Here is a 12,644-nt window from a genome sequence, read left to right as displayed (position 1 = left end):
CTGGTCAGTTGGGACGGATGACCCTTGACATGTGCAGTGTTATTTTTTGTTTGTTTTGATGCCGGTGTCACACAAACTGGCACGTAAATGCACCCCAGTGCCACACTAATGATACCTGTGCCCATGGCACATAATAGCATCCATTACACTCTTGGAGTGGTTGGTGTAAGGAAGGGCATCCAGCTGTAGAAACTTTGCCAAATCAGACTGGAGTCTGGTGCAGCCTTCCAGCTTACTAGCCCTGGTCAAACCGTCCAATCCATGCCAGCATGGACAACAGATGTTAAATGATGATGCTACATACATACATATATATATAGAGATAGATAGAGAGAGAGAGAGAGAGAGAGAGAGAGAGAGAGAGAGAGAGAGAGAGAGAGAGAGAGAGAGAGAACGAGAGAAAGAGAGAGACCTCTTCATGAATTTATGTGTGTATTCAAATACGACTATGAAACAGCTATATAATTATATACACTTGGCTGCATCTGTTTTGCAACTGCCATAACGTCTGCGCCCTCAAAGTATGCATGTAACTGCCTTATGGTATGTGCATCTACATCACACAGGACCCAACCCTAAGAAACAAACGTACGCAAACCACCACCAACCCTGCCACCATCACCATCATTACCATGGTAACCAACGGAGAGGAAATTATTAGCTCAACAGATGAAATTAACAGCAGTTTATATATGATATTATCCAAAATTGCAGTTCTACCTTATATGGAGGACATTCGTTCTCAGATGCCTGGATTACTGCTCACAGCTATGGTCACCCACCAGTGTGAAATTAACAGCAGACCTTGAAGCAATCCAGCGAAGATTCACAAAGAAGATTGTCTCTTTGCAACTGCTCAGCTACTGGGAAAGGCTGAAACAGCTAAGACTCTACTCCCTGGAGAGAAGGTGGGAGAGGTATGCAGTAATATACATCTGGAAGATCCTGGATGGAATTGTACCAAATTTTGGCATTGAAAGCTACACCAATGCCAGAACTGGACGACACTGCATAGTGCTAAAATTCTCAGCAATGCTATCGCGCTTCAGGACCAGTTACTGCAACAGCTTGGGTTTCGGGGGGCCCACAGCTTTTTAATATTCTCCCAAAGAGCCTGAGGAACCTGCACAAAGTAGATGTAGGCATTTTTAAATCAAAGCTGGACCTCTTCCTGTTGAGAGTCCCAGATGAACCTACCTCACGGCAAAAGGTGCAAATGAGGGTAGCTACATCAAACTCCATTCTTCACCAAGTGCCACATATATATATATATATATATGAATATATATATATATATATATATGCACACACACACACGTACATACAAACACACATATATATACATATATACATGTGTATATACACACATACATATATACAAACATATACATACATACGAACACACATACATACATACATATATACATTCTATGTAAAACAAGCAGAGTCACTATTTTACTTTCAGTCAGTCATTACTTAATTCAATCAACAATCATTCTTCCGTATCTATCTATCTATCTATCTATCTATTTATCTGGCCATCTATATGTATCTCTATGTATCTATCAGTCAATCGAAATCACACAGATACATTGCAATACAATTTTCCTCCTCTTTCTTCATCTAACTTAGTTAATAACCTGTTGTATAAAACATAAACATTGTCCTCCCCACACACACACACACACACACAGCTATATATAACCATCATACATCTATTTCCACACAGTCTATATATAGAATCCAGTAAAATAGTCCGAGTCTAATCGTTCAATAGATTATCCATAATTATTGATTTTCTTCTGAGCTCCAAGACTATTTTGGTAAAAGGGTGGACGCTATGAAACAATTGATCTGATTCAATGTATTACTGTTATCTATTATGTCGACCCTGCACTGAAGAAAACTTAAGTGGATACAGCAGGAATTGAACTCTGGATTACAAAGTATGGAACCAGTAACCTACCACATGCTAACTGGTCCTCAACATATTAGTACTAAACTCATTGTTCTGATAAAAATATGGCTTTTGTTTATGTATTTTTTTTGCTGGTTTGGATCACCAACCACAGGGTTTACCAGGTACATTCATCGTGACACCAACACTAGAGAGATTGTCAAGAGTAAATGGTCCCCCTTTCACCCACATATTGTCTCTACTCATTTGCCAAGCAATTTACAGAATGTATTGGGTGGATGTTATCATGCTGGTGGAGTAACATTGGGTGGGTACACATACACACACACACATGACCTCCATCCACTACTCAGTATATAGCCATTTACTAAAATATATTTAAGTGGCAGTGATGGTGGTGGTGATAGTGGTTAACACAAAATTGTGTTTTTGAACAGTTCTCGACACAGAGATTTATGATGTTAACTGCCTGCTTACATGAATGCTGGATTGAGAAGTAAGGAGAGAGAGGTTGAAAGAAAGAGAGAAAGAGTTATGAGAGATGTTAAGCAACGCTTGTATCATCATAAATGGAGTATGTAGCACTCTTTAAATGTATTGGTAGTTAACACACAGACACTGGCCAACTTCAAACTGAAACAACAAAATATATAAAAAGTTTAAATGTCAAAGATAAGATTTAGTCATTTTCTTTCAGTGCACAACTGACAATGTTTAAAATACAGACATGATTTAATTATTTCCTCTACAGCATATAACTGACAATATTTACGCATCTATACTACCTCTCCATATCAGTTTCGTCTCTGATTATCATCAAACATCTTATTCCTGGATATACATATGACCCCAGATAGGTGTCAAACTGGAACCTTTTATGTCTAAACTAAGAGGATTAATGTTCTTATCCGTGAAACTATCACCCATTGAGTTTACAAATAACAGTGCCTAGTTCAAATCCAGTCTGAGACTATGTATTTACATCTGGTAAGAGATAATGTGTTTAGTAAAGTCCTCTGTATGAGACATGCGTTTCTTTCCCTGCTGTGAAGCAGAGGGGTGGCAATAGATTGGATTAGACCTCAGTATTTAACAGGTATTTTGATTTACCGATCCCTACTGCCACCACCACTAGGAGGAGGAAAGACAAAAATGTCATTGGTAGGGTCGGAACATTTTCATCAATGATGTCGATTTCTGAGACACAGCATCATAAATTTATGATGAAGAATAATAATGTGGGATATTCATCCATATCATAATAGTAACACCATCATAAAGGAGATGGAGGGGGGGGGGGTTGTCAGCATCAACACCTGAGAGAATGTGACGTTCATACCTATTAAACAAAAATAACATGAGCATAAAGAAACATGATTTTGTACCAACCCTGTGAACATGTGGCTTTCATTCATATCACAAAAATGATACAAGTATAAACAGAGTAAATTAACAGTAACTCATTCTCCCTCATAGTATTACCACTCACATTCTATTTTTAATTGATGTTAATTAATTTATGTTCTCAGGGTTATCTCCCCTGCCTTTCTTAACCAGAATTAATCATAATATCAATTCTTTATCCTCGCTACAGCTGTAGTTTTAATTAGTTAAAATTTCCTCACTTACTACAATAAGTACATCAGCACTGATCTTATCATTTGGGTTTCCATGCAGGCCCCCGGGCATTCCAACACACACGCACACACACACACATCACCAGTCCTTAATTTGAATTATCAAAAACAAAAAAAAAGACGGAAGTCTAAGGAATCGGTTAACTCACAAGATTACATCTAACTCCACCATATTTACAACACATCCAAGAAAAATTCAAATTCCTCATTCAAAGAGGGCAGAAGGGGTGGGATGGATTGGGGTTTGGGAAGCTGCCTGCTTTGTTCCGTTCTGCTTATTGTTTGCTTTTCTCGTCAACATCTCTGCATTGTTGTTCACTAATTAATTTATTCTAATTAAATGCCAAAAAACATATTCTAAACTGATTAACTTTTGCTTAACAAAAAATCTCACAAGAATAAATCTTGCTGAAATTATAGATGTTAGGTTGGGGGTGGGTGGTAGGTGGCGGAGAGAGTTTAAAAAAAAAAGTAGGGGGGAGAGTATATGGGGTGGCGGTGGGGTCATAACCATAACTAGTGAACATGAAGCTCATAGTTTCAAATCTTAGGTCTGCATTATCGTTTATTTTTCACTCTTTTTTTCACTTGTTTTGGTCATCGGACTGTGGCCATGCTGGGGCACTGGCTTGAAGGCTTTTAACCAAATAAATCACCTCCAAGAATTATTTTGAAGTTTGGTACTAAACCTATCTCTTTTGGCAAACTGCTATGTTATGGGGACAAAAATAAAGGAACTCTGGAAAAGCTTAATAACATCTGGACCATTAAAAGTGTCCTCAGGACAAGGCTAGTTTGAGTGCTCATTTGGCCAACAGGCATTTATGGTTGCAAAGCATGGACTCCGAAGGAAATTGAAGAGAACATAATGCGTATGAAATGTGGATGTACAGGAGAATGTTATGGGTCTCTTACAAGGGTCATCAGATAAATGAATGGATGTTACAACAAGAAGGTGAAAGACAACAACTCCTGAACATTGTGGAAAAACTAAAGTTTAACTATTTTGGCCATATTTGAAGAAGCAGAGATTTGGAAAACATTATCAGGGAAGGAAGCATAGAGGGTAGCAGATGAAGAGGTAGGCAAAGAACAAACTGGATGGACAATATCAAGAGACGGTTGGGACATGAGTTGCAAAGCAGTTGGAAAACAGGAGCTTAATCGAGAAGACTTTTGTAGTAATGTCATCAATGCATTGCAGGATTACGATGCATGATGATGATGATGAACTAGAGACCAATAACCAATGATATGATTGGCTCATTACTAATCAATAGCCAATAATACTTTTGGGCCAATGCATATCAACAACTCCTAGCACAGTTGGCCAAATGCAAACCTATAGCAAACAATACAAGTTTCCACAAAACACACGATATAAAATACAGAAATTATAAACAATGACAAAATTTACTAGTGTTAATTAAAAGCATCAAATATTTACTGAAGATTTAATATTAATTCCGGTTCCCAATGCTTTAACAATTAGTCGTAATTAACTATAATTATAGTTAATTATGCTTCAATCATTAATTTATAACCATGAGTTAAAAGTCTAGGTGTATATTTGTTTTTAGCTCTTTAGAAGTGTGAGAAGGATGGGGTGGTGAGTGTTAGGTAGAGGTGAGATTAATACAAGTGGAGAAGGCAGCACTGTTTCCATTTCAAATGAGATCCGTTTTATTTCATTTGTATTACAAATGCATTAGGAGAAAACATGACCAATACAAATTTACATCTATCTACCCATATACAATTGAGACTGTACAACCACTGCCACTAACATCCGATTATCCTTATCATTTCAACTGCAAAACTGAAATAGCCAAACTGTTGAATAAACAAGAAAACCACCAGTGACGGATGTTTCTGGACAGGTCACTTTATTCCACATGCCCCACTCACTAACAGTAACTAGGCAGTGGCTGTAGCTATGGTCATTCAGCAAACAAAATTAATTTTGTTCCAAATAGGTGCAGGCGTAGCTGTGTGGTACAAAGCTTGCTTCCCAATCACACGGCTCCAGGTTCAGTCCCACTGTGTGGCACCTTGGGCAAGTGTCTTCTACTAAAGCCAACCAAAGCCTTGTGAGTCAATTTGGTAGATTCAAACTAGAAGAAGCCCATCATGTGTGTGTGTGTGTGGGTTTGTATCTATGTTTGTCTCCCACCACTGCTTGACAATTGGTAGCAGTGTGCTCAAGTCATTGTAAACCAGTGGTTCAGCAAAAGAGACTGATAAAACGAGTACCCACCCACGAGGGTGGCAGTTTTGTATTTTTGCCAGGTAATGGTGGCATGTAAGTCGATGATGGCAACGTGCAAGTTTGTTTGACAGTGGGCATAACATGTGAACACACACGCAAGGTTTGGCAGCCAGAGGGACAAGGAGAGAGAGAGAGAGAGAGAGAGAGAGAGTGGTACATTGGCATTAGCAAGAGGACAACTGGTACAACACACAGATACATGCATAGGTTGGCAGTAAAAAGTTGGCTCAAGACTTTGTAGTCCACTCCTAAGTAATCATCTGGAATTGTCCAAGGAGCAATGGTCACTATCCACGTAGGTGTTCGCTCATGGCTGACCCATAACTGGTTTTAGTGGAGCCCCACTTTGAGATCAGATCACAATATCTATTGTAAACCAATGTAGATTTTTTAAAAGACATAAAATTAAACCATTCTCTGCTATACGTGTATTTGTGTATGTGTATGTATAGGTATGAGTGTGTATATGTGTATGTATATATGTACTGGTGTGTGTGTGTGTGTGTGTGTGCATGTATATGTAGTTATGTATATTACTTTGTGTATGTGTATAGGTATATGAGTGTATGTATATTTAATCATGTGTGCTGCTATGTACATGTGTAAGGAGAGAGAGAGAAAGAGGGAGTGTGTGTGTGTGTGTGTGTGTGTGTGTGCAATAATCATCATCATCGTTCAGACAATAATCCATTAAAACTGCCTAGCCTACACTTAGCTGTCACATCAATGGGCTTATAAGCAATCAATGTCATAAATATTAAACTACTCCATTGCCTCTAACCACCACCACCACCACCACAGCTAGCTTCCAATCAGTAACACAACAAAATGAGGATTTGAAGTTCATGGAGGTCACTAGCAGAATATTTAATGGAGTAGCAGTTTATATATACATGCACATACACACGAGCGTGTGTGTGTGTGTAAGCTACAACACATTTTTTCAACACAACAGAAAGAACACAAGACTTCGATGTTGTGACACTGAATATGATTCTAATGAGAATTGAAATCCTGTTCCTCCAATGATCGGGTTACCAAGAATTTAGGAGTTTTAACTAGAAATTTATTTACAACATAACAATGTTTTCAAATATACAAACTGTGTCAGTGAGTATCCATGCTCACATACATGCATATGTGTGTGTGTGTTTGTGTATAAATATATACACATACATATAAAGTAATTATTTGGACTTTGGGTAAATAATTAGTAGTATTCCAATTAAAGCACTTTCACTTTTTGGGTAACCTGATGTCATCCAGTTTCGATATAAATGTCATTGGATCTATCTCAAGAATTCTCTCATTCATATATATACATCATCATCATCGTTTAACATCCGCTTTCCATGCTAGCATGGGTTGGACAATTTGACTGAGGACTGGCAAACCAGATGGCTACACCAGGCTCCAATCTGATCTGGCAGAGTTTCTACAGCTGGATGCCCTTCCTAACGCCAACCACTCCAAGAGTGTCGTGGGTGCTTTTATGTGTCACCGGCATGAGGGCCAGTCAGGCGGTACTGGCAACGGCCACGCTCAAAATGGTGTTTTTACGTGCCATATATATATAATTTGCCATGTTGGACCACTGAACTCAACATGTTTTTTCATTCTCTCTCTATGTATTTTCTCTAATGCCTTTCTGTCAAAGAGCGTAGGCTTGAAATGTAAAAGACTTTCCCATTTTTCCTGAGTGTCAAACTAATATACTTGCTTATTGTTCCTACACCTGTCCTCGTTTTTTGTTTTACTATAAATTTGAACTATATATATACATATATATATTAGACAGAGTCCATTAGTCTTGGTGAAGACAAGACAACCTCTCTAATGCTGGTGCCACAACAAAATACAGCCAGTACATTTTGTAAAGTAGCTGGCATAACAAAGGACATCTGACTGTAGGAGATCATAACAAAATGGAAGTGAGAAGTAAGACAGGGTGCCCAGACTATCGAGGAAGAACAGAACCTTCAAATAAGGACTCAGACAGCGACAATAAGTCCAACATGGAATGCTGTAGTATGATGATGTTGATGATGATGATGATGAGCACAGGTCTCTAGCCAAGAAGTTTGCATTACAACCAATTCAGTTACATTGCGAGGTACGTTGGGTGAGTGTCTTTATCTGTGTAACCTCAGGTACAACGAATGCCTTGTCAGTAGAATTTGGCAGATAGGAATTGCAGAAGCCTTTGTGTGTGTGTATGAGCATGTGTGCACACATACCCTCTCACATACTCTTTCTCTGAGATGAAGAGATGAAAAACTTCGAATAGAAGAATCACATAGACTCATCTTTGGATAAAGACCATTCCGCTCTACTTAAAGTAGTGACTATTTTATTTATCGATTTTGTTTCCTTGTAATTCACACTGGCATGAATCCACAATAATCACACACACATTGTGTTTGTGTGAGATTGAACCTTTTAAAGGTGGTGTCCCAACATTTCTGCAACTAACTAACTGAAACTGATTAAAGAACTATGTATGTATTGTCACAGAAATTCTCTGTTCCATTTAACCTACCTGTAATCTAATACGGGGGTCAAATTTAATCAATTAAGACATAATGCTTAGTAGCATTTTATCTCCCTTTGCATTGTGAGTTCAAATTCCACCGAGGCTCATTTTGTTTTTCATCCTTTTGGGGGTTCAATAAAATAAGTGCTGGTCAAGCATCAGGGTTGTTGTAATCAACTGGTCCTCTCCTTAAAGTTTTAGATGTGATACATCGGAGGGCAGCAAACTGGTAGAACCATTAGTATACAGGACAAAATACCTTGCAGGATTTCATCTGTTTTAATGCTTTGAGCTCAAATTCTGCCAAATTCAACTTTGCCTTTCATTTTTACAGGGCCAGTAAAATAAATACCAGTCATACACTGGAATCCTTGTAATTAACTAGTCTGCTCCCCCTTTGTGCTTATAGTAGAAAGGATTGTTATTATAATTATTTACCAAGGTTGTCTTTGTCTTTCCCTCTTTTGGGGTCAAACTAAAGAACCAGTCAAGTACTGGGTGGTGGGGAATATATTCAACTTGTGACCCCCACCTCCCCTCAAAATTACTGGCCTTGTGCCAAAATTAGAAACCACCACCACCACCACTACTGCTGCTGCTGTTGTTTTCATAGAAGTAGAGTGAGAGAAAACGAAATTAGGCTAAACACCTAACAGTCTATCTATGAAGCCCTAAGTTCTGAGTTCAAATTTTACCAAAACTTAGGAGTTCTCTCTCTCTCTGTCTGCAGTGGATAACATAAAACAAACCCTAAGTACCTGTCATATGCTGGGCACACTTCCACACCCTATTTCACTCCTATCCGACTTGCAGAAACTTTCTTTTTCTGTAAAATTCGTGGCCATGTGTTTTGCCAGTACAAAGTATCCATCATTGTTATCCCAGAAGTCACACCTCCCTTTTTTCATCCTTCCCCTATCATCAACAATCCCAGAAATCCCTTAGCCAGGGGCAGCATGTGTTCTTCTGACTACCACCACCACCACCACTATTACCAGTGAGGGGTTAGAACGGAAGGTGAATGGTTGAGGCAGGGAGGTAGTCCTGACTGGAAGAGACATAATAACATAAGGACTGGTAAATCATCTGTCATACTCTGAAGTGTGTAAATGTGTGTGTGTGTGTGTGTGTGTGTCAGAAGTGGTAAGGGTAGAAAGGAGGAGTTAGGGGCTCTGAGGAACCCACAAGTCTAGAATAATGAAGTCGACAGTCTGTAATGGTGTAGTTGTGTTGGTGTTGATGGTGGTGGTGGTTTATGATGTAGTGGAGGTAGTGGTGACATTATGCAGAGTGATCTGTTGTAGTATGTGCTGTAGTATATAGCAGTGTTGTTGGTGTTGTTGTGATAGTGGTGGTGGTGGTGACGGCGGAGGTTATACTACAGTACAAGAGAAAGTATTGTAGGGTATGATATTGTGTTGTAGAGGTGGTAGTATACAGTGTCCAAACATGTTGCGAGAGGTAGGTAGGTGGTTGTGGTAGTGTGATGACAATGGTAAGATATTAGTGGTGGTAAAGTATAAGATGGTATTGAAATAATAGTAGTGGTGGTGGTGGTGGTAATAGTGTAGCTGATGTTTATGACAGCGATTGTAATGGTCCAGGTTATAGTATAGTGATGGTGGCAATCGTCGTGTTATTGTAGTAGTAGTGGTGGCGGTGGTAGTGGTGGTGGTAGCGGTGATGGTAGTAATTGTCGTATGTGCTGTAGTTGTTGTGGTAGCAGTTCTATACTACTGCACTAGTTTGTAGTTGTGGTTGTAGTGGCGGTGGTGGTAGCAAACAATGGACTGTCAATAACAAAGATGAACAAAAGAACTGACAGCCCAAGCTGGAAGAATATGAGGGGGGGGGGTATCCCGCGCGCGTGTATATATATATATGTGTGTGTGTGTGAGTACAGTAATTATATATACACACATCGATGTATGTATGTATGTATGTATGTATGTATGTATACACCTACACACACATAAAATACACGAAAGACACACAACGGGCACATGTGTATAAGACAGCGCGATTTACATGTTTCACACGTGTGTATATACAAATACAGCAATATGTATACATTTCACAGGAGTGAAATGTACATTTTATGTATGTGTATGTATGTATGTACGTACGTACGTACGTACGTATGTATGTATGTGTATATATATATATATATATATATATATATATATATATATATATATATATATATATATATATATATATACACACACAGACACAAATCACAGAATACATACACACATACACAATCATATATCCATATACACATACATACATACATAAAATGTATAGAGCTGTATAAACACTTTAAACGACAGGGTGTATATAAATATAAAGTATGACAAACACAATACATACGAGAGTGTATATACATTTGGCACACACACATACACACGATATATACACTTTACAAAGGTATACACTGATTTATAGACACAATATACACAGATGTGTGTGTGTGTGGACATAAATATACATACATGGACATCACGAGATACATACAATCACATACGCAATCGCGTGCATCCTATACACATATATACACTCACATACATGTATATACACACATATATACATATACACATGTACATACAGAAACTAATATAATATTCGGTCGAACATAGACACGCACGCACACACACACATATGTACATACATGTACATACACACACATACATATGTACATACATATGTACACACACACACATACATACATGCAGAGATACAAATATATACTGGCATACACACATACATATAATTACCTGGTTGACACGCAGGTACACACTGACATATCTATATATACATACACAAAGGTACACTTGGTAGACACACACACATACATACAGGTAATATATTGACACATGTACATCCACAAAGGTACACACTGACACACACCGATACAGACACATAGTTAATAACACTCACACACTAACATACACTGACAGACAGTACGAGCCGCACACGGACACATTAACACAGAAACACACTCACACACACACAGTGTGAGAGAAAGAAAAAGAAAGAACGAGAAAAAGAGCATGAGAGAGAGGGAGGGAGGGAGAGATAAATAAATAGATAGATAGACAGAGAGGGAGGGGGAGAGTATGTAGAAGACAATGGAGGTGATATCAAAAGAAAGACAAAGTCGGCAGAAGACAGAATGGCGAGGAAATAACAAGAAAACGGAAAGATGGAAGAGAAAGTAAATGGAGGAGAAACTTACGTTGGAGTCTTTACGTCGTGTCGGTGTCGTGACAGAGAATAATAGAGAGGTAAGAAGATGTCGAGGCGGCCAAGGTGATGATATAATAATAAATAGAGATGTCCACAAGGACGATGGCAGACGACTGCCGTGTTATTGTTGTTAGTGTAAATAAAAAAGGACAGACGACACAGTTGAATGGGATTGTACCGGAGGGAGGGAGGGAGAGAGAGAGTGAAAGTGAAAGGCTGTAGAGAGAGAGAAGAGAAGAGGTGATGGGATTAAAGAGAGGGGGGGAAGAAGTGATATACTATAGAGAGTGAGAAGTAATGAGGATATATAAACACATACATACATATGAGACAGACAGAGAGGGAAGGAGGAGTGGCTAATTGACTGACTGGGAGAGGGTGAGAGAGAGAGTGAGGCAGAGAAAATGATGTGAGAGAGTGAGTGAGTGAAAGAGAGAAAGAAAGGGGAGCGGAAGACTGGAGGCATATGGAGAGTAAGTAATAAACGAGTGGGAGGGAGAATAATAGGGAGAGGAAAGGGAGAAGTAGAAATATAGAGCGGAAGGTAGAGGAAGAGGCAAAGAGGAAACCGAAAGGAGGGAAGTGGGGGGGGGGGGTGAACAAGTTAAAAGCGGGAGGGAGATAATTAATAGAGATTGAAAGAGAGGGGAGGGAAAACAGACGTTATGAGAGAGGGGAAGGAGGTGCAAAACAGAGAGAGAAAGACAAAGTAAAAGAGAATAAAACAGGAAATTAAAGAGAAAGAGAGAGAGAGAGGGAGAGGGAATGAGAGAGTGAGAGATAATCCATGCAAGTCAATCCACCAATGGTTGTGTAATGCGTGAGTGTATGTCTTATGTTTGGCAACTACACACACACACACAAACATTTGTATTGAGTACTTCATGATCATAGGATTATCATATACATACATTCATATCTATGTGTGTTTGTGTGTGTGTGTGTGTGTGTGTGTTATATATATATATATATATATATACAGTATATATGTTATATATATATGTATATATTTATATTATATATATATATATATATATA

The 12,644-nt window shown here is 38.6% G+C and overlaps 1 protein-coding gene across 4 annotated transcripts in view; it reads right to left on the bottom strand.

Moving 5' to 3' along the window:
- Positions 1–12,644, bottom strand: part of LOC106869432 (CAP-Gly domain-containing linker protein 3) — a 97,359-nt gene that overhangs the window by 60,234 nt on the left and 24,481 nt on the right. Inside the window, exon 1 of one of the 4 annotated variants that reach the window (XM_014915175.2) lies at positions 11,596–11,767. The exons of the other annotated variants lie outside the window; for them this stretch is intronic. The gene's annotated coding sequence lies outside the window, so the exon portion shown is untranslated. Of the gene's footprint in view, positions 1–11,595; positions 11,768–12,644 lie in introns of those variants that run through there. 4 annotated transcript variants of the gene reach the window in all.

The sequence above is a fragment of the Octopus bimaculoides genome, chromosome 19, assembly GCF_001194135.2.
Source record: "Octopus bimaculoides isolate UCB-OBI-ISO-001 chromosome 19, ASM119413v2, whole genome shotgun sequence".
In the NCBI taxonomy this organism is placed as follows: Eukaryota; Metazoa; Mollusca; class Cephalopoda; order Octopoda; family Octopodidae; genus Octopus; species Octopus bimaculoides.
Note: the sequence above shows the minus strand (reverse complement) of the source record. Positions and strands in the feature narration are given on the sequence as shown.